At 44.8% G+C, this 27,352-nt stretch overlaps 1 long non-coding RNA gene across 1 annotated transcript; it reads right to left on the reverse strand.

Moving 5' to 3' along the window:
* Window positions 1–577: 577 nt before the first annotated feature.
* Window positions 578–27,352, reverse strand: LOC146811040 (uncharacterized). The gene is made up of 3 exons (XR_014965770.1): window positions 27,326–27,352; window positions 24,249–24,319; window positions 578–622 (listed from the first exon to the last, which is right to left on the reverse strand). It is a non-coding gene; the product is annotated as an uncharacterized LOC146811040 (long non-coding RNA).

Genomic DNA, 27,352 nt, shown 5'->3' on the forward strand with positions numbered 1-27,352 from the left:
TGCCACTAAAGCAGTGATAATGTTATTGCTGTTCTTGATATTATGGTCCCCAGTCTGCTGTAGCCCATACACTTGCACTGCCCAGAGGTGTATAACAGTCGCTGCGCACCCAGGCTGCTGCACCCCATGCACTCCCACTATCCGGTGCTTACTGTCTGCCGCTGCGCATCCAGGCTGCTGCAGCCCATCCACTCCCACTTGCCAGAGGTGAGTGCCCGCTGCTGCACAAACAAGCCTCTCTGCTCACCTTCCGCCACCGGCATGTGTCGAAGAGAGTCGACCACGTGCCGAAGGAACCTCCTCAGCCTCAGTACACGTGGTCAACGGCGCTCACAATTCAAACTGATTGCCAGGATGGCCGCGCATCATCTCAGGTTCTACACGTGTTCAGCTCTGGTGGTGTTGGGGGGAGGGGACGTCAATTTGTGAATCAGAGCCTGTTAGATAAAAAGCAAGATAAGATTGTGTGTCATGCGTCCATCAAAGGAGAGAGGAAGAGAGAGAGAGAGAGAGAGAAGGAGTGAGGTAGTGACACTGGAGAAAATCTTCGCAGCTCACCTTTGTGTCACCAGTGTGACTCCAACCACGTGCAGGGACATAGTGCACCCTCAAGCCCCCACATCTGAAAGATAGTACAGAATTAGTAATTGTAAGAAAGACCAGTATGCAGGAATGAAAAGACAGAGACGGTAATTCTCTTGATGTGGTTTAATCCTCAGAACAGGTTTTGTAAGCAGCAAGTATAAAGCAAGAATGACTGAACCCCCGTTAACTTCTAACTCCCAACCTTCTCACATTCAAAACATAACATTCCCAAAGCGACGCGAGGCAGCCACGAGCTGTGAGAGGAATGTGACGCTCGTATCTGTATGCTTCGATGCTCCCAACACACCTTACCTCTTTAAAAAAAAACAGAGAAAGGAAAGTTCGTCAAAATTTGATGGTAAATTTAAGGGCACAAAGTATGAAAAAGAAATACTCAACTACTTTGCTACAGATGTGGGAGCGACGGACATTTGGCCGACTGTAAAGCTGTCCTGCTATTGGAAAACTTGTTCAAAATGCAATAAGAAAGGGTAATGGCAGGGTATATACGACTGCGTATGCCTAAACCGCTGTGCAGCCTTTCTGCATCCAGGCTGCGGGTCCCCATCCACTCCCGCCGCCCAGAGGCATCTGCCCGCCGCTGCGCACCCAGGCCTCACTTCTCACCTTTTCGCGGTCACGGCACCCTCCACATCATGCAGCTCTGTTCTGCAAGGTAATAGGTCTCACATTGGGTACTGAGTCTTGATATGGCCATGGCAGAGGACATACTAGTGCACCTATCATCATTGCAGGTTGTACACCCGTGCAGTGCTTGCGGTGCTACTAACTCAGTGGGAAGTGAGGCCACGTACTCTAAACTCTAAAATGGCATAGTGCACGTGCGCCCGGTCTTTTATATTAGCAGGGTCACGTCACGTGTCCTGTGACGCCTGTGCTGGATGGGTGTGGTGTGGGTGTATACCAGCCATGAGGGAGTGGCTGTGGCAATTCAGTGTTGCCAGATTGGGCTAGATCACACACAATTGGGCTATATTTTTCCGGTTGTGTGGTAAAATTTGGGTTTGTGCTAGTTGCCAGATTATAAATATATATATACAACGCTCCAGCAAAGTAGTATGTTAAAGTGCTTTATTAGACAAATATTTACTTGGCATACTGCTACAACACTAATTCCAATGCATTCACCGCCTGCTTGACGCTGTCCCTGCCCCTCCTTCCCTAAAGTAGCAATATTGGGCTAGTTCGGACTACTTTTTAGTTGGCTTTGGGCTATAGAAAGCTTGTAAAAATCTGACAACACTGGATGCGGGTGTCCGTGTTGTAGTGCGACCGTCACCCGGGTTGCAAAAGCTAAAGTGTCACTCTGTGAGCCAAGTCCCACAATATGGCCAACATGGAAGGTACGGGGAATTACTGACGCTATATTCATCCATAGTTCCACACAAGAAAGATGGTGGACATGAGATATTTGTGTAGATATGAATGTTTATTGCACATTCAGTGGAGTGTTGCAGCTGTAGCAATACAGGGCCATGGAAATTTGAAGTTTCCGTTTTTGGCACATGGAGGGCAGCCAATTAGAGACAAGGTCGTTGTCGGAGTTAGGCTGCGCCAACATATGTACTTATACAATCACTCTGACGATCCTCATGCACTTATAAATTCAGTATACACTCTCCTTGCAGTGCTCTAATGATGCAGTCTCTACATACGTACTTGTACAATGACCGAGACAAAGTTACATAACTAAAGTTTTCCGCCACTGTCAAAGGTAAGATGATTGCATACGCTGTCCAGAGCACTATGTAATGTGATAGGGCCTAGGGGCAGCATGTTGCATACATAATGAACACACTGACACACTGCCTGAGGTAACTTGGGTGCGTCTATTGTGCACAACACTACAAGCACCAGCAGTATATGTACAGATGGAGAGGTTTATGATCTGTATAGTGAGGTCTGTCCAGCACATCACCGCTACACTTGGTATTGTGTGCATTATTATTATTGATGGGTGAGTTGCGTCCTTCACACATACTTGGTTGCCATATCTGGCAACATTCAAGTATTGTGTGGCTGAGGGACCATGCCGTTTTTGGAAGGTCTACTGTCCTGTTCTGCGCTGCCTCGGTGGTAGTAGGGAGGGGGGTGGTCCGGGGGGGACATCCTGAGGCTGGTGGCAGTGCGTGTTGTGGCCTTCATGGGTGTTTGAGATGCGTGATCAGTAACTCTATGAGATATGTTGCACTTCAGATGTGATTCTGGGCTACGATCCCTTTCACATTGTAGGTAGTCGCCCTGGTTTACACCAGTAAAATGCAGATGTTAGATTCCTACTGCAAACGTGGCTTATTCCCTGTTTTTGGATCACACCCCAGATTTGGCTGCTCGTTGAAAATATCAGGAACTGGTGCTTTTGTGTTAATTTTTGTACAGGGATGTCTACTCTGTATATTATTACCGTTAGTTGTTGTTCTCATTTGTGACGAATTCTTTTTTGTGGAAGCTATTGCTGGAAAACTGGAGATATTGGCTGTTTTCACTAGGTTAACAATAAAGTGATCATTTAAAATCACTGAAAAAACTATAGATTTAAAGAAGAAAATAATTAGAAATTAGCATTTAAAAAACCTTTGTAATTCACTGAAAAAACCATAGGTTTCAGGGACGCTATAGTTACAAATTAGCATTTAAAAAACCTTTGAAATTCACTGAAAAAAACATAGGTTTCAGGGACGTTATAGTTAGCTGGACATTTCATTCATTCAAAACCATAGAAATGTCACCGTTATAGTTAGTTGAGCTAACTATAACTCGCGCCCCCACAATGCACTGCTGATGACGTCACATATTACAACATTCATGCCATGGTCAGTGACATCACTGATGACATCACTGATGACATCTCAAATGACATCACTGATGACATCACTGATGAAATCATCCACGTGACAATCTGATGCACCTCCTCACACCCTAATATAACCTTTGATACACCACCTGTAAAATACAGAGTTCCATTTTCAAAACCATCGAGACACCAAAACCAGTTACTACAAATGCACTCACTAATTCCTAGGTCTACAGACACATGCAGTCATTCACCCATATAACCATTCATACATGTAGTCACTGATCAATACAACACTATCAAATTCACTCATGCAGCTATACAGACAGTGACACACCACCATTCATCCTACTCACTCATGCACTCATAGTAGTCACTCATGGAAAGAATGAATCATAGTTCCATTTACTCACCTACACAGTTATACACACACCACCTCATTTATTCATACAGTTACTAACGCATACTTACTCTCTTATATAATCACTAATACAAGTATACACTGATCCATACAGCCACTCGCACAATCACTGACTCTCACATATAGTCATTTATATACTCCAACTCTCACATACACTGCCTTTTACATATGTAGTTACTTGGACATGTACCACTGAGACATCCAACCGTTCACCAACACATCCATACACACATTCACCCGCCCATACAACTGTTTCCACATGCACTCTTAAACTCATACAGCCAGTGAAACAACCACTTACATATCCATGCACAGAGTCACACACCTCCCACCCACCCACACACACACTCAGTCTTCCATACAAATACTCAGGCAACCAATCAATAACCCATATAGACACTCATGAAGCTCCTGGCCAACACATGCAGCAGCTTACACAAAAACAGACATACTGATACAGACATTCAGACAGTTTAGTCACTAACCCTTGCATTCAGTAAGACACATTTAATCACTCACTTATACAGTCAGTCACGCACCTACTAAATCCTTCATCGAGACACTTATACATCCAGTTATTCTTCAATACACCTTGGCATATATATTAAACATATTTAAACTTTACAGAAACACACATTCACTGCATGATGTCATCAGTGATGTCATGTAAGATGTCATCAGTGATGTCACTGACCATGTCAGGAATGATGTTATATGTGACGTCATCAGCAGTGCATTGCGGGGTCGCGAGTTATAGTTAGCTCACCTAACTATAACGGTGGAATTTCTATGGTTTTGTATGAGTGAAATGTCCAGCTAACTATAACATCCCTGAAACCTATGGTTTTTTCAGTGAATATATATGTATATATAGGTCAGAAAAATAAATAATAGTTTTTTGTTCCTTTTTCATGGAGAACATGTTTTGTGCAGTTCTGTCATTTTGTGCATCAACTCCCCCAGTCGTCAACCCCCCAATTGCCCAAAGCAGCATGATTGCTGTGCAAAAAGGTGATTCCATCCTGCACATAAATAAACAAGGGCCTTATGCTGTTTCTATGCTGTTTCTCTGTGTTCTGCACAATGCAGCACATATAGAAACAGCAAAAACGAGGAGAAATAAAACATTTCTCCTTGTTGCGACTGTTTAAGACCAGGTTTTCCCTGGCCTTAATTTTGGCGCTGCCTCCTATTTACGCCGCCCTTGTAAATGTGGTGCAGCATCAAGATCATTGGGTTTTGCAATGGAATGCCCACCACAGCACCCATTGCACGTCCCTTTCACGCTAAATATAGGTGGCTTAACGCTGCCTTGTAAATAAGGCGAAACCCATATCCCCACAGGAACTTCACTAAAAGTGATGCTCCTGTGGCGATAGGTGCTTGTAAATTTGCCCCAGTGAGTTTTGGAGCTCCATAAATGGCATGTTTAGGCAGTGTACAATTCTGATGTCAAGATAGGCTAAGGCAGGGCTTTAAGTGGGCCGGGTCTCACCGGGGCTGAGCACCGGCAGTTTATTAAAGGGGGCCTCGAAACAGGTCTCTATCGGGCTCTGTTTTGTGCCCTGGCACAGGCGGTCCGTGTTTTTTTCCTGGACTGCAGTGACAGCAGGCACATGGATGTGCGCGTGCTCACACTGCTCACTTCTCACTAGTGGAGAAGGTACGGCATGACATCATGCCAGGTGAGCGGTGTAGGGGGAAGGTAAATCCTTTAAAGAGAGTCATTTTCTCCCTGGATTTCCCTTGTCTTTTTTTAATTTAGGAGCAGCAACATTGTCGTGGTGTCACCAGGGCTTTAAGTGGAAGCTTTTTCAATATTATATACAAGCCATAGTTGCTGCTTATTTATCTTATGCAACTAACAACCATTGACAAAGCCAATTGGCCTGACTTGTAGTAGGTGTAATGTTACTTGTTGTATCATATATCTGGATGCAATGACAGAAACAGCAAAAAACAAACCTGGTGGCACACTATGCTAAGCACAGATTTTTAGCTTAGGTGTTTTAAGCCACGCCCTTAATTACATTGGCCACGCCCCTTTTTTTGTCCCACTTAAAGCCTCAACAGGCTTCTAGTATACAAGTGAGCTCATTGAGCAAAACTAAACAATAGGGCAACATGGGCATTAGCCACAACCCTGCAAGAGTCGCAGAATCCGAGGGAGATGGAAATCAAGGAGACTCACAGTGACCAGGATTTTGGATGTGGAACAGAATGTTCCGGCAGTGTTGGAGGAAATGTGTGACGCCATATGGCAGCAACGTTTGAGAAGGCCACATGGAGAAGAGGGGTTGCACAGCTCTCATTTTCAGCAGACGCATCAACGGGAAAGAGATCTAGAAGTCACAAGCAGTGGTCAGTCTTATTTTTAATAGTGGCAACACCGGAAAGCAATAACAACAATAATAGATAATAATAAATATTTATACAGATGATGTTCAAGTGTGAACCGAATACAGAATTGTACTGCACAAAGGAGTATAATTGGTCAGAAAAACAAATAAATTGTTGTTTTTTGTTCCTGTTTCATGGTGATCGTTGTTGTGCAGGAACAGGGCACACGTAAAATTTTCAAAGCCAAGGAAAGTGTTGAGCACTTGCGAAACAATGCAAAAGGCTATAATCGATGATTCATCATGAGCAAAGTAACACATATATATTATTGTCAGTTGATGTGGCACAGTCAGTGGATTCTTTTTAAATATATATATATATACTCGACTCGAAGGTATTGGAGCATTATGCATGAGCACCAATTGTATTACACTAGGACACATTCGTTTTTCGTAAACTCGGGCAGATTAAGTATTTTGCCCAGAATCAAAGGATGCCGAGATTTGAACCTGGTTCCTTAGTAATAGTGTCAGCAGTTCGGGCCGTTAGGCCACATCCTCTCCCTACAGGATGCAAAAAGAGAGGGAAAGGAAATGAATTAATGTAAGGGAAACTAGAGAAAGTTATTTTAGGATTAGGTTGATGCTTGCATCTCTATCATTCATGCACTTAAAGTTCTGCATTTAGGTAGTTATAAAATGTTAGTAGATTACTTTGATTATAAGGGGCGTGTCCCTATTGGACGTACTTTTACTCTCCTATCAGCGGCTTTACACAGAATGTAATCTAGGGGGACAAAATTAAATATAACAAGGAGTGAGTATTAAATATTAAAAAAAGAGGAATAAATAGGATTAGGGTGAATTTTTAGAAAGTTTCAGGACAATGAATATCTGTAGGTGTTGTGATCAACCCTTTTTAGGACTCGCTGAGCCAGCGCATGCGCTGCTCTGCGAGAAATTTAGTGAGTGGCTTTTGAAAGTGCTACCAGAGGCTTTTGCTGGCCTCAAGCTTGCGTTCACACGAGCGTGCACGCGCACAGCCGCCATGTGGGTTTGCTTGCGCTTCAATTCCCTCCCCCTTCCCCACCACAGATCGTGTCACCACTCACGTGTTTTTTTTTTCTCGGTTTAGCACGTGCACACACACACAACTCCTGGGCTTATTGACATTGCTGCTGCTTTAGTATTGTTGCAAACTGCACTGGGTATGCTGAAGAATGAGGACGCTATCCTGTATCACTGTGCGATTTTCACTCAAATTAGTTAGAGTGTGGCGCTCAACTGTAGTGCATGTAAACAATTTGAGTTTTAAAAAGCTTACCTTTAAACTGTTTTTGTTTTTCCGGATCGCACAAGGACCTTTGACATGCATTCATTGGAAAGCTCTCTAATTGACATCATGCATGCCGAAAATGATTCACTGAAAGGTAACTTTTGTATGATGCATGCCTTTTTCAGTATGCTAGGGGAGCTGTGTTCCATATCCAGAAGAATGCAGATCTGGTAGAAAGCGGGCTCCTGAAAATCTTACACCCGACCACCTAGTGCAACCCTTCCCATCTCTCGCCCTTCCCTCTTCATGCTTTGGACACTTGTGGTGTATTCAGTTATTAATGTACACAGAGCTTCCCCTTTTAACTGTGAAGGTGTGTACAACATCAGAGGACATAGATGTAAGTAGTTCATACACAAGGTAGTGGTGGATAATGAGTCGCACAATCACTTAGACTATTTGATTCAGCTAGTGGGGCAGTTCAATACAATAAATATATCCAATTTGAGACAAAATATGGGGAAGGTGCCAATCGAGGTCAGATATCCCACTACCAAGGATATCAGTTAAACAGGCCACACATGGTCTGTAATAGAAGCAAAAGGGGAAGACCCCGGCACTCAGCTGATTTATACACAATACACATTCGATTAGAAATTAATCATACGTACTACAAGTACCAAATCGTAGAGAGAAGAACCAATTCCCATGGGGAATTTCACATGACCAACAAGTATAAGCTGTGAATTTAGTTTAATAATTTTAAAGCACAGAGCATTTCATCTTAACATATTGCATCAAAACTTAAACAGAACATCAGACAGAGAAGAATGTATCCCTCGTTAACATGTATGTCCCGAGTCTTGCAGTTCTTATGAATGCTAAGTTTTGACACGTAGAGTGTTCTCTCTGAAACAGCCAACGCGCGTTTCGTCACCACCGTGACTTCCTCAAGGCTGTAAAATAATATTAAAGCAAGTATTGTAGTGCCCAGAAATTAATGGCCAAAGTGCTGTAACAATCCTTCGTAGAGAAAAGATCCTTCCTAAGATAAGTTTAATTTAAAATTCAAATATCATAAAAGACACTGAACACAATTGACAAGAAAACTAGTTAAGAACAAGTCCTATATACAGTTTCACCCTCAGTGTATAAACCAAAAAGTTTTATACACTGAGGGTGAAACTGTATATAGGACTTGTTCTTAACTAGTTTTCTTGTCAATTGTAAAGCAATACTTTCACCCAACAGAACCACTGTTTACCTTATAAACTGACTGCCCAGGTTCTGAGGGATACTGGGTCACCCCATTATTCGTTTAAGTACTTTGCTTGTCAGCATCCCTTAACATTCCGTCTCCCATTTGGCAAGATGTTTCATCTGATAGCAAAACCTTATTGAATTGTATTCTGAATGGTCTACGGCATTTCACCAAACTACATTTCCAACATTTTGACAGGCGAGACACACACTCACACTCACAGTCAGCCTCTCACACACACACACTCTTCTTCTCCCCCCGGACTCGTTGGCCACACTTAAACCACCAAGTGCGGCATCCAGAGTCGAAACTCTCAGATCTTTCCTTACCAGAACTCTCAGCTTCTTGAGCCTGTCCCCCACTCCCTAGATTAGAAACTAGCTTGAAGAGCCTCTGTTGTCTAAAACATTATGACAATGGAATTCCTCCTTTCTCTCTTTTCTTTGCTGTCACATTAAAAGTTACGAAAATGAGAAATCAATGTGTTGTTTATGCAAAGGACTACTCGCCCACATTCCCTCTCAGTTAGTCTTATTGAGGCTTGTAATAAGAATGGGAGTGCCGCGCAATAATGCCAACATAGGCATTTTTTTGCACCAATTATTTCTATGTTATAGTAAACACTTTATGAAACGTCCAGTGTACTTGAACCATGTACAGCGAATGCAGAAAGTTTTCATTGAAAACAAGCAACCACGTTATCAAACAGTAATAGTTGAGCCAAGTAGGCGAGTGTGGAGTTTATCTGGTTTATCTGGGAGTCAGTCTTGTCACATTTATCGTTTGCCTCTGTTTGGCTGGATCCAAGCCTAGTAGGTTGATCAATTATACCACATAAGGTGGACGTATAGGTAATGTGTCCAGTCTAATGGTGCACATATAACTTAGTTACGACATTTTATTGAACCTCTGGTATTGCTCCGAGCTACGGGCAAAAAATGAGGCTTATCACCAGTGGTGGTGGCATCTACTGGGGGTAGGGGCAAATGGGTGGGTGCGTGCGCGCGCACGCAAATAAAATAAAGTTAAAAAAAATGAAGACATTTACTAGATTGTGATGACTACATCCCTCCTCGCAGTGCGGGCCCCAGCAAACTCCCTCTACCAATCCTGGCCTACTCACATGCTGCTCCAGCGTGTGAGCTGCGCCCTGATTGATTAGGGCTGCCTCTCGGGGCTCCCAAGTGCATTCAAAACCTGCACTTGCTCTCAACCCAGCTCTATTAAGACTGCTGAGTAGAGAGGTTTAAAGTGCCCATGTCTGGCCAAAGAGACATAGGCACCGTTACCAGTGCAGAGGCAGCCCTCTGCCCACCACTCCTCCCAGCTGCCACTCAGCAGGCCCCGCCCAGTCCTGACACTCGTTGCAGGAGGGGCTGATGAAAAATATAATGGTAACAAATTACAATTTTATTTTTCAGCTCTGGGTTTTAGGGGGACTTAAGTGGGGTGACGCTCCTCTGCTCCAGTGGAGGAGCTGCCAAAGCTTATGTATCTCCAGCGATTTTTTTCTTTTATTTTTGTCCCATCAATAAGGTGGTGCATCATTTGTCTTTATTTCTTGCCGTTTTATTGCCGGGGACTCCAGAAGCAAAGCCTTTTTGTTTTGCAAGCTGCAATAGTTCTTTGACACCATAGGAGCACCATTACTGCTTGAATGACCGTTTTCGTTAGATGAAAAGCATGATGCAAGCAGGGTGACAAATGAAGAGCAGCTGGAAACTGGAATGAGAAGTGGAATTTTCGCACTTGCGCTGTTTTTGCTTTTTTACACATCTTCTTTCCGTAGTCAGACAATCACACATGGGCACAAGGGAAGGGTTGCTGTGTAATTTCCACGTAACAGTATTTCCAGCGTGATGGCAGGCAATTCTTGTTTAGGTCAAATGCACTGTTATGAAATAGTTATTTGAAGAGGGAACTTGAAGCGCCGAAGAATTCCAAGCATTTTTCTTCTAGTCTTTTAAGGTGCATTGTCTTAAATTCTAATATGGCAGTGAGATACGGAAATACTATTGAATGTACAATACCATTCTGCAGACATTTTTTAATAAACAAGCATTGGCATTTAGTTATCCAGCACAATATCCTTGGTGCAACAACATCAAGTGTTGCATGGCTAAACACTTATAAGGTCCCAAAGGCGAGATCTATTTGCTATGCCAATGCTTGTTAATTGAAGTGATGAGAGTAGAGAAGCCTGTAAGGAAGGGTAGGGAAATTAAAATTATTAGATCACTATGTTCTAAATGATAGAAGAACCCAGGTCTGAGCTTGAGGCTTCTATTCAATATATTAAACATTCAATGCAGTATATTAAATGCATAGAAGCCAAATCAGCCTTAGACTCAGACGTGAGCCTTTAATGTCATCCGCACGATCTGCTCCTTTACCCACCAATTTATATATGTGAATGGCCCATCACTTCCTCATCCCTTCCCCGTTGATCTGTAGGTTTTTCTTCACAAAGTGAAGAAATCATTTAAAGGGGGAGTGCCCTATCATACTTCATGTAATGGAAACTTTTCCTCATTGATGGCCAGGAATGCTACTCTGGCTGATGTGTCTGCATGTACTGTATTAATCACCCTAATATCCTTAACACCAAATCCACACTACTCAGTAGTGTAGCAAAATGGACGCAATTCACCCTGTCAAAGTCTTCAGCTAGTTCTTTGGCGGAAACTTTTAAGGGTATACAAACAGAGCCTGGTTACGAGTCAAGGGGAGGGGTATTCCCTGCTGAGGTACCGCTCTGCCCGATCGCTACTGTACTGGTCTTCCTGCACCCAGTTTTCCCAGATGCTGCAACACTGAGCCAGATTGTATTGGCCAGTAATTCCAGTCGGTGAAATTGCATGAGGCATTGGCAGTAATCATCAGCGTCCATGCCTTCGCACACAGTCCCTATTGATCTTTTCTCGGGCAAGTGAACTCTAATCCCCTTCCCTTCACTACATCTCATACCTCCCACCCACTACTCCACCACACAGTCTTCACACACATTCACCTCCCGCTCACAGTAGACTGTACATGTGCGCATAAAAACCTTGTAAATAGAGAATACTGTGAGAAGTTCAGCATGGTAATTCCGTGTCAGGAGAGTCATTCCCCATTCCGAGGAGTTTAACTCATAGAAGACTGAATTCCATTCCCTACTGGTCGGTAGCAGCCATCTGGCTGTTGGGAATCTCTCTGGGGACTTCCGCGTGGTTCATAATCAGTGCCTTTGTGGCAATGATGTCTGTAGACCCATTGACTTCCACAGAGCTGGCTCTCATGAACGGTGCAGGTTAAGACAAAGTTAAATCTTTGAGCCCAGTTTTTCTTAAAGCTTTCTATATCAGCATTAATTGCATAGACTGAGCCGGTGGAAATATGTGACTCCCAAGGGTAGGCTTGATTAAATGATGTACAAATCAAGCGGCATAATGCGTCGCATTCAATTGCAGTATTATTTTGCTATTTTGATGCAAATTAATCTTGAAGGGGTAGACGTATCACCTTATTAGTAATAGTTTAACACCTGAATACAAAAATAAATAGGAGAAAGGTGACTAGATACATTTACAAAGTATCTATCACAGTGTGCTACCGCCAGTTGGGTTGATTTTTGGTACATTTGATCTGTTTAAACTGGAAACATTTTTTTGATGTAATTTGCAAATTTTGCAATAGATGATGCCAGTATATGGTATGTGGTAAATTCATAACCTTGTGGAAAGTCACTGCAGCAGTGACCGTGGATAAAGATGAAAAGTTTGGGTAGAAAATTAAACTTCTTTGATGACAGTGGGAGATGTTAGCATTGTTACAACACCACAGACTGTTATGAAATATTATCTGATTATATCCATCTCAAGGCCTGAATGGGTTTTTGGACACCTTTTTGCATCTGCAAATATCTATGCATGGGAAGAACATAACACAATGATTGTCAATTACTTAAGACTAAATAACTATTGTCACAAGTAACTATTCCGGAGCGAACCTTTGACTTCTTTTTTAAATGTATAGGTCGAGGGGCTCATTCGGATTTCTGGCAGGAGAGCGTTCCAAATTCACGGAGCAAGACCTGATAAGGCATGGCTGTAAGTTCTCTTCTTTTTGAATTTTGGTGGTTTCAGCAGTAGAGTGTGTGAACTTCTAAGTGCGCGATTCCCACCAGATAACTCAAGTTTATTTGCCAGGTAAGTGGGCATGTTCTGATGGAACGCTTTGTGCGTTAAACAGGCTATCTTATACCTGATCCTTGTATCGATGGAGAGCCAGTTGAGTTGGAGTAGGTCTGGTGTGATGTGGTCACGCTTTCTAGAGCCCGTGATGAGTCTGGTAGCAGAGTTCAGTGTGGCCCTTAAAGGGGCCAGTTTAGCTTTGGGTAGCCCTGCCAGAGTTGCAATTCCGTAATCTAAACGGGAGATAACTAGGGATTGGACAGGTAGTTTCAGGTCAGTAGGTGGCAGGAACTGTTTGATTTTCCTTAATGCGCATAGTTGGTGATTGGCTCCTCTTGTTGTTTCACTGATGTGATCTTGCATATCCTGGCATTTGTCCAGGATTAAGCCAAGTGATCTAGTGGAGCTCACAACATGAGGGGTGCAATTGAGGACTGTTAGTTGTTTGAGACAGTCCTGAATGGGTGCAGTATGATTGTGGAGGACAAGCAGGAGTTATTCTGTTTTGAGTGTATTTAACATAAGGTGGCTGTGAGATAACCACTGCTGAGTTTCAAAAGAGCATGGTTGAGGGTAGTTATGTCTTCTGGTGAGGAGATTTTCCTATACAGTTGAGTATCCTCCGCATACATGTGATATTGTATGTAAGAGTAATAGGGGAAGGCCCTCGGAGGGGCTGTCCATATGGGTTGGCTCCCATCTGGGAGTTAAGGCAAAGGACAGCCCAACTGATTCCCGGGATGTACAATTTGTACTATTGGACGCAGTGAATGGCCCGAGTATTGCTCTGATAAATGTCTACTCAAGACCTATTAAGAGGGGCTTTGAATCGAAGGCTATTACTGCATTGTCCAAACTCTTACAGTCACTTGACTCCTCTACTGTGCTAATCCTGGGCGGGGACTTTAACTGCCACTTTGAGCCTCTTTTGGACTCAAATACAGGAGATCGCGATAAAGTGGATTCATTATGGAATATTCCTGACCCACTGACCCCTTGTCTTGCAATTGCAGTCACTCTCCTTAGCTGCATCATTGCGAGCATGTAATGGAAGGGTGATGCCAGATAGACCTGGGAAAGCAACGTTCAATAGAGCAAACCATACCTCAATAATTGACTACATTTTTATCGAAGCAAGACATTGGGACAGGCTATATGAATTTGTGGTCATTGAGAGGTTTGATAGTGACCACAACGCTCTAGCTCTGACCCTTAAACCGGGGAGCTTTGGACTCAAAAATCCTGTCCCGGGTGATAATTTTGTGATTGATCCATTGACAATCACAAATTGCAGAAGGAGAGTAAAGTGGCCAGAACTCCAAATGTCCAATAGTAAGCTGGCGGAACTGTATGGAATAATAATACCATTTATTGAAGAGATGGGGAGAGTTGGGCCTTTGGGTAGCCCCACTGATATTCACGGCAAACTGGTTGTTGCATTAAAGGATACTTTGTACCCAGTAAAAAGGGTCACACAGTCTCAGCCTGTAACAGCTCGGTGGTTTAATAAAACCTGCCGTACAGCCAAAAAGGCCCTGCTGATGGTAATAAAAACTAAGGACAGAGAAGCAATTAGGGCAAATCGTTCCTTGTACAAAAAAGCAATCAGTGATGCTAAGAAGGAAGGGGAGGCTGCACTGTGGGAAGAGTTGGGCCATGCGCTCAGCTGCAAGGACGTTAAATCATTTTGGACTATCGTTGCAACTGGAGTTAGTGGGCATTCTTATGCCGCTGTCCCTAATATCACTGCTTCAATTTGGGAAAATCACTTTTGTGACCTTTATGGCACACGTGATCTTGATAGTCTGTTTGTTGACACCCCAGATTTTCCACCAGCCCCAGTATGCTATGCCCCATCTGAACTCTTTACTTTGGTTGAGGTGGAAACAGCAATTGAAAAAATGCTCCCGAATAAGGCCCCAGGCTTGGATAAATTGCCTGCCGACCTATTTAGGGCTCAACCAAAGATATGGGCACCCTATTTGGCTGTTTTATTTAATCGTATCTTACAGGGGGGTGAAGTACCCTATACTTGGCTCGGGCCGAAATAGTACCTGTTTTTAAAAAGGGCTGTCCATTAACCCCCTCCAATTATAGGCCTATCAGTCTCATAGATACCTCACAAAAATTAATGGGGAGGGTTCTTCTGGACAGGATCTTGGGATGGATCAAGGAGAACGGGATTCTGTCCACATTTCAGGGAGGCTTTAGGGCTGGTACTTCCACTCTAGATCAGATTTTTCGCCTGCAGGTCTTGTATTGGAAAACAGCTTTGGTTGAGGGTGGCAACCTCTACCTGGTGTTTGTGGACCTGCGGGCAGCCTTCGATCTAGTTCCACGAACTAAATTGTGGCAAGTACTGGCAGATCTGGGTCTTCCGCCTTACCTATTGGCCGTCCTATCTAGGCTTCACGATAACAATTTTGCCCAAGTAAGGTGTGGTAAACATGGTGAGCTTACTGACCGTTTTCCCATTCAAAAAGGCGTTCGCCAAGGGTGTGTCCTGGCCCCCACACTGTTCAGCCTTTATATTAATGGTCTTATTGACCATCTGAATTGTGTGGTAAATAATGATGCCCCTAAATTGGTATCAGGACGTGTGCCCGCACTGATGTTTGCAGACGATACTCTGCTACTGTCCAGAACATCATCGGGCTTACAAAACACACTGAATGGTTTCGCGAAGTTCTGTGAGCTAAGAGGACTTGAAATAAATCTGGGGAAAACAAAATATATGATTTTTAACCCCCCTAAGCGGGTGCGTCCAAACCCAGTCTTATTTGATATTCCCCTTGACAGGGTCAAAACTTTTGTTTATTTGGGCGTTACCTTAACGGAGAATTTTAGCTGGAAATCCCAGACTGCTAAGTCAACGCTCAAGCCTGTCCAATTGGCAGGGGGTTTAAATAAAGTTTTTTAAAAATCGACTTTTAAACCAGTGTCTCCTGCCCTTGAAATTTATTGTCGGCAGGCAAGAGTGGCTGCAATTTATGGGGCTGAACTCTGGGGACATAAGCAGACAGTGTCTCTCTTAAAGGCTGAGCAGTCTTTTTTAAGATCTCTTCTAGGGCTTCCTTCCAGCACACCGTTGATCCCTCTTAGGTTTGATCTCGGGCTAGTCCCAATAGAGGAGATCATCAGTGCAAGACCAATTTTGTACTGGAAGAGGCTGTGGTCAGTGCCTGAACTGACCTCGTATAGATCAGAATTTGCAGAGATTTGGCCTGCTCTTAAATATAAAAAGATCCCTTGGCTTCTGCATATTAATGCAGCTTGTATCCAACTAGGACTCCTGGAATTGTGGGCAAACCCGGAAGCAAGTTGTTCCGGGATACCAAGGAAAGAATTTCTTTCTCTGATATCCACGAAAAACTTTTCTTCTCTTTCGACCTCTTCAGCTATGGGTAGGTTGACCTTAGAATTCCTCATGGTTAAGCAAGATCCCAAACTAGAGGAATTCATGGATCAAATAGAACCCCCACTTGCTCGAAAATTGTATATCCAGTTAAGATATGGTACCCTACCGGTTAGGTCCTTTTCATCCAAGTGGCAGATACAAAACCAGGAAAGTTGTCCTGCTTGTAATCATAAAACAGAGTCTGTTGCACATGTGCTACTTTTTTGTCCTGCTTACCATGTAATTAGGAAATGTTGGCTGACCCCCATTTACAGGAACCTGGGATTTCGTCATTTTAAGCGGGCTTGCAGGTCGCTAATCTATGATACTCATCCTAACATTGTCTTTGTTGTATCTCGCTATTTACACAGTATGTGGCGCAGGAGACAAACATTTTTAACCTAATTACTTTCACATTGATAACCTGAAGTTTAATCTTTTTTAAAACTTTTAACTTTATATGCCTATTTATTGTCTTATTGTGTTATTGTAATTGTTGATGTACGGAAGTGCACTTTTATGGTCATTCGACCGAAATAAAGTTATCACTGACTGACTGATATTGTATGTCGGACCGTTTCAGAATTTCTGTGAGAGGTTCTAGAGGTTGAAGAGAGTGGGTGAGAGAGCGGATCCTTGTGGAATTCCAATAAAGACCGGCTTACTGTTGGAGAGGTCATTGTTGATTTTGATTCTTTGAAATGTATTTTGAAGGAAAGAGGCAAACCAATTTAGGACTGCACCTGATAACCCAAACCTTGTTTCTAGAAGGTTGATTAGTTTGTCGGGTTTGACTGTGTCAAACGCTGAGGAAAGATCCAGCAGAATAATTAGGCATGGTTTGTTTTGGTCAAGTATTCTTAAGGCATCGTCTAGTATGTGTGTTAATGCAGGTTCGGTACTGTGACCAGATCTTAGGCCCGATTGGTGTTGGTCAAGTAGTTGGAAATGCTTAATGTGGTTGCATAGTTGTGTATGAACATACTTCTCAAGAAGTTTGGACAGAGTCATGATATTGGTCGGAAGTTGTTAGGATCAAATAAGTCTGCCTTAAATTTCTTTGAGATGGGGGTGACTTGACCGATCTTGAGGCAATCAGGAATCACTCCTTGTGTAAGAGATTCATGTACAATCATCAACCATAGAGGGAAAATGGGCAAGATAAGTTCATTAAAGAGTTTGGAGGGCATAGGATCAAAGAAGTAATTTGACGGTTTTAATGTAGTCATGATGTTAAGCAGCTCAGCATTGTCCGGCAGTCTGCAGGTATTCCAAGAACCATCATTTTTTTGAGTGTAGGCAACCGATTCACAAGAGGAGAGCTCATCCCAGGTGTACCTGAGGCATCGGTGGAGAGAGCTTGATTTTGTAAGTCTTATAGGGAGAGTTGCATATCTAATTCAAACTTTCTTGTTTTTTCAATGAAATGGGCTGAAAGTTCCCCGCTGCTTGGGATTGAGACCTTGAGTGCCCCGGGTTGGTTAGAGTGTTTCGTTTGTTGATTTAGGATTTTGAAGAGTTCTTTTGGTCTGTTTTTGGCTTTGTCCAGCTGTGATCTTAAGTGATCAGAATTGGCAGTGCGTATATGTTTGGTCTAAGCTTTCCTTGTCTTTATTAGTTGTTTGAGGTTGTCTAAGGAGGGAGAATTTCTCCACGTTCTTTCATCAAGTCTGAGTTTACGACGTTCCACATTGAAGAAGCAGTTGAACCAGGGTGTAGTATGCACGCTAGGGATTCTTTTGAGTTGCAGGGGAGTCAGTGCATCGAAGATATCAGTAATGGAGTGGGTGTAGTGATTGGTGAGTTCCTCGAGAATTGTCATGTTTGGGGGTGGCAGTAGAAGATTACTGCTCATGATGGTAAGATCATTTAGGTTGATGTTTCTCAACTCACGAGCCCATTGCTTATTTTTTTTTAGGCTGTCCATGTCTGATCAACACCTTTTCCAAGATGCTGAAGGAGATTAAGAGGTGATCTGACCAATCGCAAGGTAATATGTCCTCCAATTGCATGATATTATCCTTGGTAATGATAAGATCTAGTATGGCACCTTTGTAATGTGTAGTCTTGTTGCAAGACTGGGTGAGGTTCAGGTCCATTAGGAATGTCTTGAAGGTATGTACTAATGGGTCATTTTCATTGTTCCAATGTACGTTGAAATCACCAAGGAAGATATGGTTATGGGGTTGGTCCGCGTTGACTGATGTGGTCTCCATTAATTGTTCAATGAACAGAGGATTGTCTCCAGGAGGTGATATATCATGTGGAGTGTACAAATTGTTTCGTCATTGTTTAAGATTTCAAGATCCAGGTGTTCATAAGAGGAAATTGGCGCCAAGTGTATCTGTTTCACGGAGAGGGTAGTTCTATGGATGCAGGCAATGCCACCCCCAGTTTTGACTAGTCTATCCATTCTAATGATGTCATAGTCAGGGGGGACTAGAATGTCCAGGATTGGTGTAGAGGGGTCCTTGAGCCAAGTTTCAGTTAAGATCAAGATGTCTAAGTCACATGAGAGTATGAGGTGTGCAATGTCAGCTGCATGCCTTACCGCTGATCTGCAATTGATAAGCATCAATTTGATGCAAGGTTTGGTCTTTCCAGTTTCAAGGTGTGTTGTTTGGATGGTTTGTACGTTTTCTTTGCTCATAGATCGGAGGTTGACACTGGGTTCCCTAAACGGATTTTAGGGAATAGTTTGGATATTGAATGCGGAGGGGACTGGGTCAGTAAGATCTGAGTTGTATGAAAGTAATAGGTAATAGCCATTGCTTGGCTTTCATTGTCACTATCATTTACCTGCTTCTTATTCGTGTCCCAGCTTGTCAACCTTGTGTTTGTTCCTCCCATGAAGCTCTGCCTATTTACCATGTATGTGTTTGCCTGGTGTCAGGGAATGGCTTTTTTTCATTTTGTGTAAGCACTCACAGAGCATGCATGTGTTTGAGCTGTCTGGTTTATGTACTGTTCTCAACCCGCATGCTGCTGCCTTTTGTCATGTGCTTCTCCTCGTCCTCTACCTATTGACTTTTCTTTATGCTTCAATATGTTGTATCCGCTCTCTCTGTTGATTCTGCGAATGTGATCCGTTCCCGCCTTCATGTTGCCTTCAGTGCCTCCTGCTCCCCCTTATTGCTTAGGTTTTCCCCAACCACCCATATTGCTTCCGTGTCACCTGCCCTTCCCTTGTTGCTTTTGAACCCCCCCCCCCCACCCCTGTTGCTTTGCCCACCTGTTGCTTCAGCTTACCTCCGCCCGCTTTAAGAGAATTTAAAAAAAGCTTTTGCATGCTTTGTTTTGTGGTTTTGAACCCGGATAGGTAACTAAAAAGAAAAAAAGGTTGCATGTAAATTTTGTAGGTGCATGAATGTGTGGTGCGCATGCCTACAAAATGAGTGAGCGCATAAAAGGGTTTTTTAACGTTAGCAGTGCTGTAGCATCTGGAACGCTGGGCAGCGTGGCCAACCACTGGCGAAGTCTATAGGTCACAAAGGCGAGACCAATTGGATTTGCCAGTGCTTGCTTTACTCTGGCGTTTTCTTGCCACAGAAGGACGAAGATCTGAACTCTGCATATTTTTCGATGTCATTTATTTGTTGATGCGAAATCATCTAAAGTCGAGAAATGTGCGCGCACATATGTGACTCATTCCCGTAATCCTGTTCTCTCGCCTGCACACCAGCACAGGATGTCTTCATTAGCAAAAAGGCATTTCTGAAAAGAAAATTAGGCAACGCACATGCTTCCTCCCCCTACTCAGATCCGGATAGAAAGGCCGCGGCCCGCAGGTGGCGGCCTGCGGTGAGGGCCGTATGTGTTGTGGTACGATAAAGTGACTCATATGAATGTGCTGTGTACATACACCATGTCGATGCACGGCCTGCCTACGCACCTGTGTGCCGGCGGCACGTGCCGGTGACGTGCGCCTCGGTCGAGGGGGTGAGGGATAAAAGGAAACAAACACCTCGAGACGTTCTGACACACGTGGCCTCGCGGGTACCCTAGAATGCAGAAAAGACTGAGACAAACATTTGGGAAGTGAATCCTTCCGAGAGAAAATAACTAGTTGGAGACTAGGGTGCTCGTTTATAGCATGTAAATCAGATCCCTGTATTGTTAATAATGTTGCCAAAATGGTCGCTGCTTCTGATACGGCCTTGCCTGGAGGTGAACATGAATAAGGGGCAATAAAACTGATAGCACGCTTTTCCCACAGGTTTCCCATGTAAGTTTGCTGGAGGGAACGAGCCACGATTTTTCTGTGACAATATTGTCTTCCAGGTGGTAAAAACAACATCACACATGGAACTTTTTACCACAAAACGTTAGGTGTGTGAGAATAGAAAATGCGTGACGATTGGATTGCTGCATATTTTTGAGGTTTTTAAGTGGGAGCGGCCATGTGGGCCTCACTTCGATATCCGTGATCCCCGCAGTTGAGTTATGTTGTGTAACATTATGCAATGTTAAGATGGATTATAGATTTGATAAAAACAAATTAAATCATTTTAAGGCGCATAACCAATTATGCAGCTGGAAAAGAGAATTTGAAAAGAGGTTTGGAGAAGAGGATGGTCTTATAAAAAAAAACAGTGTCAGGATATGCTTTAATGTATGTAAGGCCTACCCATTTCAGCCTTTGATCTGAATTCAGGGAAGGTGAGCTAAGGATGTACATGTATGGGTGGTGCCTAGTGAGAGAATAATTAAGGAGATAATTTCCTACTCAGATGCAAGAGAGAGGTCCCAGCGGGGCATTTGTATATCAGAAATAGATGTGTGAATTATATCCTGACCCAACCTGGGAGCAACTGAGGCTTCTTGGGATGGTTGTGACAGAATCTCTTATTTAAACTAGGGGCGGGTGGCAAACTCTGCTCCGCCGGCGGAGATCTCAGAGTTTGCCCACTCTGCTCTTCGCTTGGTGCAAAGAGTTTATCAAAGACTCCATCAACCGCTGCGTGGCAGAGTTTACCGGCACCCACCCCCAGAATCATAACATGGATCTAACTGAAAGCGATGCTTCTGAGTTGCATGGCCCTCCTGCACAAATTGCGCAGAGTGAGAGAGGCAGGGATTCACTCAAGAAATATTGGTCCCGCAATGATTCCCCATTGTTAGCATGTGCACCCTCCGTGGTCCTGTTTACTTTTCCTTTCTTATACGGCATAGGAGAAGACTACCTGCTGACAGCCAGCAGGGATTGGTTTAAAAAGCAGGAGTGATGCTACGTCACAGCTGTATCTACTCCAGGAACTTGCCTTTCCTGCGTGCACCTGGAAAACAGTTGGGCACTGAGCTAGTAAGGGAGGAAGTAGCGCTAAAGACTGGTACCTTGTTGTGAGAGGTGCAAGTGCCCTCCTTGTTGACAAGATCTGACATCAGCAGCCAGCAGTATGGCCAGGTATGGCCTAGAACCCCTCTTCCTTTGACTTACATGGCCCCCTTTCTGGTGCCAAAGTTGCCCGCCCCCGTTTACCTCTAAGGCAACAACTCAATTATTACAAGGGATTTTTGGAATAGGGATCGTTAATCCCGGCCGTATTTATTACAATTTAATATTCAAAACATTATATATACATTATGTACAAAATACGCAGAAAGTCAAGTCCATTACATTGATAGATACATATGTATTGTTTGCAATCCTTAACATATTTATAATGCATAGACATTCCTATCCTAATCTAAACATTCAGCAATCAAATAACATGATCTTTCTACGCATCCCTATTTGAGCCTACGGCAAGGTCAATGACTGGCCCCAGATCCTGATCAAACTATGCCCGCACCCCAACTGGAGCGCAAGGGGGGCCCGTTCACTGGGAGGGTACTTCCCCCCCCGAGCGCCCCTTACGCCCCGCAGATTATCTCCATAAGAGGCCCTTGCAGTTATGTGCAGTTTACTTGCGCCGTTGTGTGCGTGCGGGGTGGCCAACCAGCCTACTGGAAAGCGTAGCTCCCCTCCCCCCGCACCCTTCCAGCCAACCGGCTGTAACTGCTCCTGGAGTTCCCTGAGAGACCACTTGTCCCAAACCCTTGGGCGTCCCCATTAAAGAATGGCGCGGCCCGCTAAGGACCTTAAATTTAAGCTCACCGATCATGACCTTACAGCTGACCCAGGAATAACACTATAAATACAACAATAAACATTTTATGACGCAATACGTGATGAACCTGTAAATAAAAACAAATTACCTGTAAAAGGAAAAAACAACTATAACAACAAACATTCGACAAAACCTCTGCTTTAGGGGATGGTGGGTGGGTAAAATTGATGAGGCCTCCTAGCGAGGCCGGAGGAGCTATGTGCTGTGTCAGCTGTGGGGGCGGCGAGCAAAGAGGCCGTTCTCGCCGCTCCCCAGCTTTTTATGGCAATTTTCGAGCCGGGAGCCGGTTCGAACCAGCTCGCCGGCGTTCTGCCTACGCGTGCCACGGAAGTGATTCCTATCACTTCCGGGTCATGCGCAAACCAGCCACTCCGGAAGGGAGGCAAGCCGCCGCGTCACAATTGGGCGCGGCCCAGCCCGCCTCCCGGTGATGTCATCAGCGGCCAGCACGACTACCATACATGCGGCGTGTCAATGCCGGCCCCTGGCTTACTCTATGGCCAGGTATGGCCTAGACCCCCTCTTCCTTTGACACTCCTAGGTTATGGCCCCATTCCGGGTGCCAAAGTTGCCTACCCCCATTTACCCCTAAGGCAACAACTCAATTATCACAAGGGGTTTTTGGATTAGGGCTCGTTAATCCCAGCCGTATTTATTACAATTTAATATTCAAAACATTATATATACATTATGCACACAATGCGCAGAGAGTCCAGTCCGTTACATTGCTAGGTACATATGTCTTGTTTGCTATCCTTAACATATTTATAATACATAGACATTGCTATCCTAATCTAAACATTCAGCAATCAAATAACATTATCTTTCTACGCATCCCTATTTGAGCCTACGGCGAGGTCAATGACTGGCCACAGATCCTGATCAAACTATGGCCGCACCCCAACGGAGTGCCCATGCGCAAGGGGGACCCGATCACCAGGAGGGTACTTCCCCCCCGAGCAACCCCTACGCCCCGCAGATTATCTCCATAAGGGGCCCTTGCAGTTATGCGCAGTTTACTTGCGCCCTTGTGCGCGTGCGGGGTTACCAACCAGCCTACTGGAAAGCGTAGCTCCCCTACCCCACACCTTTCCAGCCAACCGGCTGTAACTGCCCCTGGAGTTCCCTGAGAGACCAATTGTCCCACCCCCTTGGGTGTCCCCATTAAAGAATGGCGCCGCCTGCTAAGGACCTTAAAACTTAAGCTCACCAATCATGACCTTACCGCCACAGACCTGCATAGTTGCCCGCCTATCAGGCCTCCCCCTATCGCTCCACCGAAGGTCATGCCCTGTCCCTTGACCCGACTAACCAAGCAAGAAGGTTCTCCATGAAGAGCTCATTACCCAATTTGGACCAGTGGGCGCCATCTTTTAAAAAGAACGGCTCCCCCCTGATGCACCCATGAGCGATCGTCTGTAAATGTGGGAATCGGAAAAGCCTATCCATTTTGTTATTGATCCTTTTCTTAGAGTGATTCAAGGCCCTCACAGACTCTCCCTCCAGCCATTGAAATCTCGGGATCATATGTGACCATGCCAGGATAGACCCCGGACATAACCGTGCCAACCAACCCACCTCAGTGATCAGTGTTTCAACCAGCCCCCATCTACCCAAATGTACCAGATCATTCCCTCCCAAGTGCATGATAAAAATCGTAGGGCAAGCCCCTTCCCTGTCCAGCAGATCTAACACCAGGACCCTGAAATGGTCAAGACGCAGTCCACCTTGCCCATGGAAGAGTATACTAAGCCCAGCCTGCCTTGCTCTCCTCTCGTAACTGCTTGAAACTAAAAATGTGTGTAAAAGCTTCACATACGAATGACCAATGGCCCACACGCTGTGCGCTCCCTGGTCCCTGGCGTGCACCTGATGCCGCGTAGATCCAGACTGTTGCTGCGCCTTCGCCAGTTTCCCTCCTGCGTGACAGGCTTGAAAAACTGCAAAATGAACAGAAAGAACATACCATCAGCAAAACCGTCTGTGCAATCTTAAAGCATATGCAGTCGCACATAGCGCTTGTAGCAATTAGAGGACCACCTGCCAATCCTCTGCACTTCGCTCTCAGTGAAACCTCTTGCCGCTGCTTCAGTGGCGGCCCCTATCCAGAATGAGTGCGTTCCAAAACTGCTGGGGTCTAAACCTGCTTTCTGCACTGCCATGTCCCTGACCTTTATAAATTGAAACCTCGTGAGTGGGGTGACATCAGCATGAAATAACAATGGTCCCCCTACACCTTTGGGCCTGTTCGCCAAGAAGGCCTCTAAGTTGGTGATAGGGCAGCAAGGACTCCCCTGTGCCCATCGCAGCACCACCCCTTCCACCCGGGCCTCCTGATCGGACTTGGATCTCTGGATTGATATGAACAATGAGTCTCCCTGGATCCTGACATGGCTGACTTGTAGTCCCCCCCTGCCAATCTTGCTTGTTCTTTGCCACCAGTTCCCCAATCCTAAAGGTGCCGTAAAATGCCAGGGAAAAGGTGGCACTGAACAAGAAAGCTTCTGCCTCAGTGTTGCAAACCTGGCCCAGAACCCCAAGTATTGTGGCCAAGGTATTAACACATATTGGCCGCCTTGGGTCCGGCTGCGAATCTTGGAGACGCTGCCATCCCTTTAAGGCTTTCTTCACTGTGAAATTATTAGTGGGGTCCCTCCCAACCCCTGCCTGTGCAAAGAAGGAGATAGCCGCTACATGTCGCCTCACTGCTGCCACTGAGCGCCCCTCATCTTTTAGTGCCCCCAGGTAAGAAAAAACTGCCCCTGTGTCTTGCCACTTCTCCCCCCCATTCCTTCCCCAAGAAGTTGCAGTAAGCCCAAAATGCCCGTTCGTATGCCCTCCTAGTTCTTGGTGCTAGGCTAGCTGTCACGAAGTCTGGTAGTTGGGGGCACCAAGCTGCCAAAGCCGTTCTGGGAAAGGCGTCAGGTTCTCCGCCGCTCCTGGGAGATGCGACCTGAATACCTGCATCTTAAAGCGAGAAAGTGCATCAGCAGCGTGATTTAACACCCCCGGGACATGCTTAGCCCTGAATTGCATATTCAGTTTCATGCATAACAGAATTATTTCCTTCAACAGACCTAGGATCATCTTACACCTTTCTGCTTGCTGATTGATGCATTCTACCACTGACATGTTGTCTGACCAGAACACGAATTATTGATTCCTCAAACGCTCAGGCCACACCGTCAATGCCACAAAGATGAGGAACAGCTCTAAAAACCCAATGTTGCATGTCAACCCTCTTTGAACCCACCATGACGACCAGCGTTGCTCCATCCATTCAGTACCTAGTATAGCTCCAAAACCCTCACTACCTGCAGAATCAGTCATTAAGCCTTGCTCTGCTGAAGGTGGGAGCGGACCGGGCCATAGTACTGTGCCATTGAAGTCATGCAGGAATGCCATCCAAATCCGCATATCCTGCTTAACCTCACCGGTCAACCTGGTGTGATGGTGTTTTTCTTTGATACCTGACATGGCTTGTGCAATGGATCGTGAGAATGGTCATGCCATGGGAATGACCCTCAAAGCAACATTTTACTGACCCACGGTCTGTTGCAGCTGATGCAGTGTAACCTTCTCCTTTGCCAAGCATTGCTGCAAAGGTGACCTGAACTTTGTGATCTTCCTTTTGGGCAGCCGTGAGCAACCTTGGGCTGAGTCCAACTCTATCCCTAAAAACTCAATGACTGTGGAGGGCCCGCCGTCTTACCTTGTGCCAGTGGTACCCCAAAAACCTGCATGAGCGCGCAGAATTCCCGCAGTGCCCACCCACACCCTAGAGAGCCTGGTGCTCCCAGGAAGAGGAAATCCTCAAGGTAATGCAACACATACTGGTGCCCCGTCACCTGTCTAAACATCCATTCTAAAAACAACAGAAATTTTCAAAGTAAGCACAAGAGACGAGCACCCCATAGGCATGCATTTATCAATGTAGTACTTCCACTGGAATTGGAAACTCAGTAGATGGAAATCTAAAGGGTGAACTGGCAACAAGCGGAAAGCTGACTCCATGTCTGACTTTGCCAGAAGCGCAGCAGGGCCCAAAACCCTGAGCATCTCAACAGCCTGATCAAAGGATGAGTACCTGACCGTGCACAGCTCGTCATCAATGGCGTCATTTAGGGATTGACCCCCAGGAGCTGGAAGGGTATGAATCAACCTGAATTCTCCCAGTTCTTTTTTAAGAACCACAAAATTCTTTACTGGAACGCTGTTAAATGAGCCTGCCACTCTGCCCAAGCGCAGTTCTTTCTCAATTTTTGCTGCTGCTACCCCTGGATTGTCCCTTACTGACAGCTGGTTCTTGCATTTGGGTGCCCCTACCTAGTCTGGTGCGGGAATTCTAAAACCATCTCTGAAACCTTCTAGTAACAACCTGGCAGATGAAGGACAATTATATCTATTTAACCATGGAATCAAGGCACTAATAATTATGGGGGAACGGGCTTTAGTAAGTGAAATACTATAATTCCTGCTTCTTTCCCCCCCATCCTTTGACTTCTTCAAACACTTGGATTCAGGGTGGGAGGTATTGCCACAGAAGGAGCATGAGTGCCTGAATTTACACGTATCTGCAGCCCTGGTGCATGTACGCCTGTTGAAATCCCAACATGCCCCCTTCCCCTCTCACCGCTGGAGTTAGCCGGGGGAGTGACCGAAAGGACTGAAAGGACTGGCCCTTGGCCCCATGCCCCAAGTGGTCTAACCACAAAATCATGTCAATCTGATCCAACGTGAGGTCTTCGCTCTCCTAAAGTCCTTATCATATTCCTTCCATTCTGCTCCCCCATATTTGTCTTGTGCCCCAGTGATCCTGCTCTGGTAGCGTGCCATTTCTGCCGCTAGGCTTAGAAACCGTTCAGCCATGACTGCCATATAGACTGAGAAGCCTCTTACCCAATTAATCAAGGACTCCTCAATCCTATATTCCTCAATTCACTTACCCATTCCCTTGGGAGCATCCAATCCTT

The sequence above is a fragment of the Triturus cristatus genome, chromosome 7, assembly GCF_964204655.1.
Source record: "Triturus cristatus chromosome 7, aTriCri1.1, whole genome shotgun sequence".
Taxonomy (NCBI): domain Eukaryota; kingdom Metazoa; phylum Chordata; class Amphibia; order Caudata; family Salamandridae; genus Triturus; species Triturus cristatus.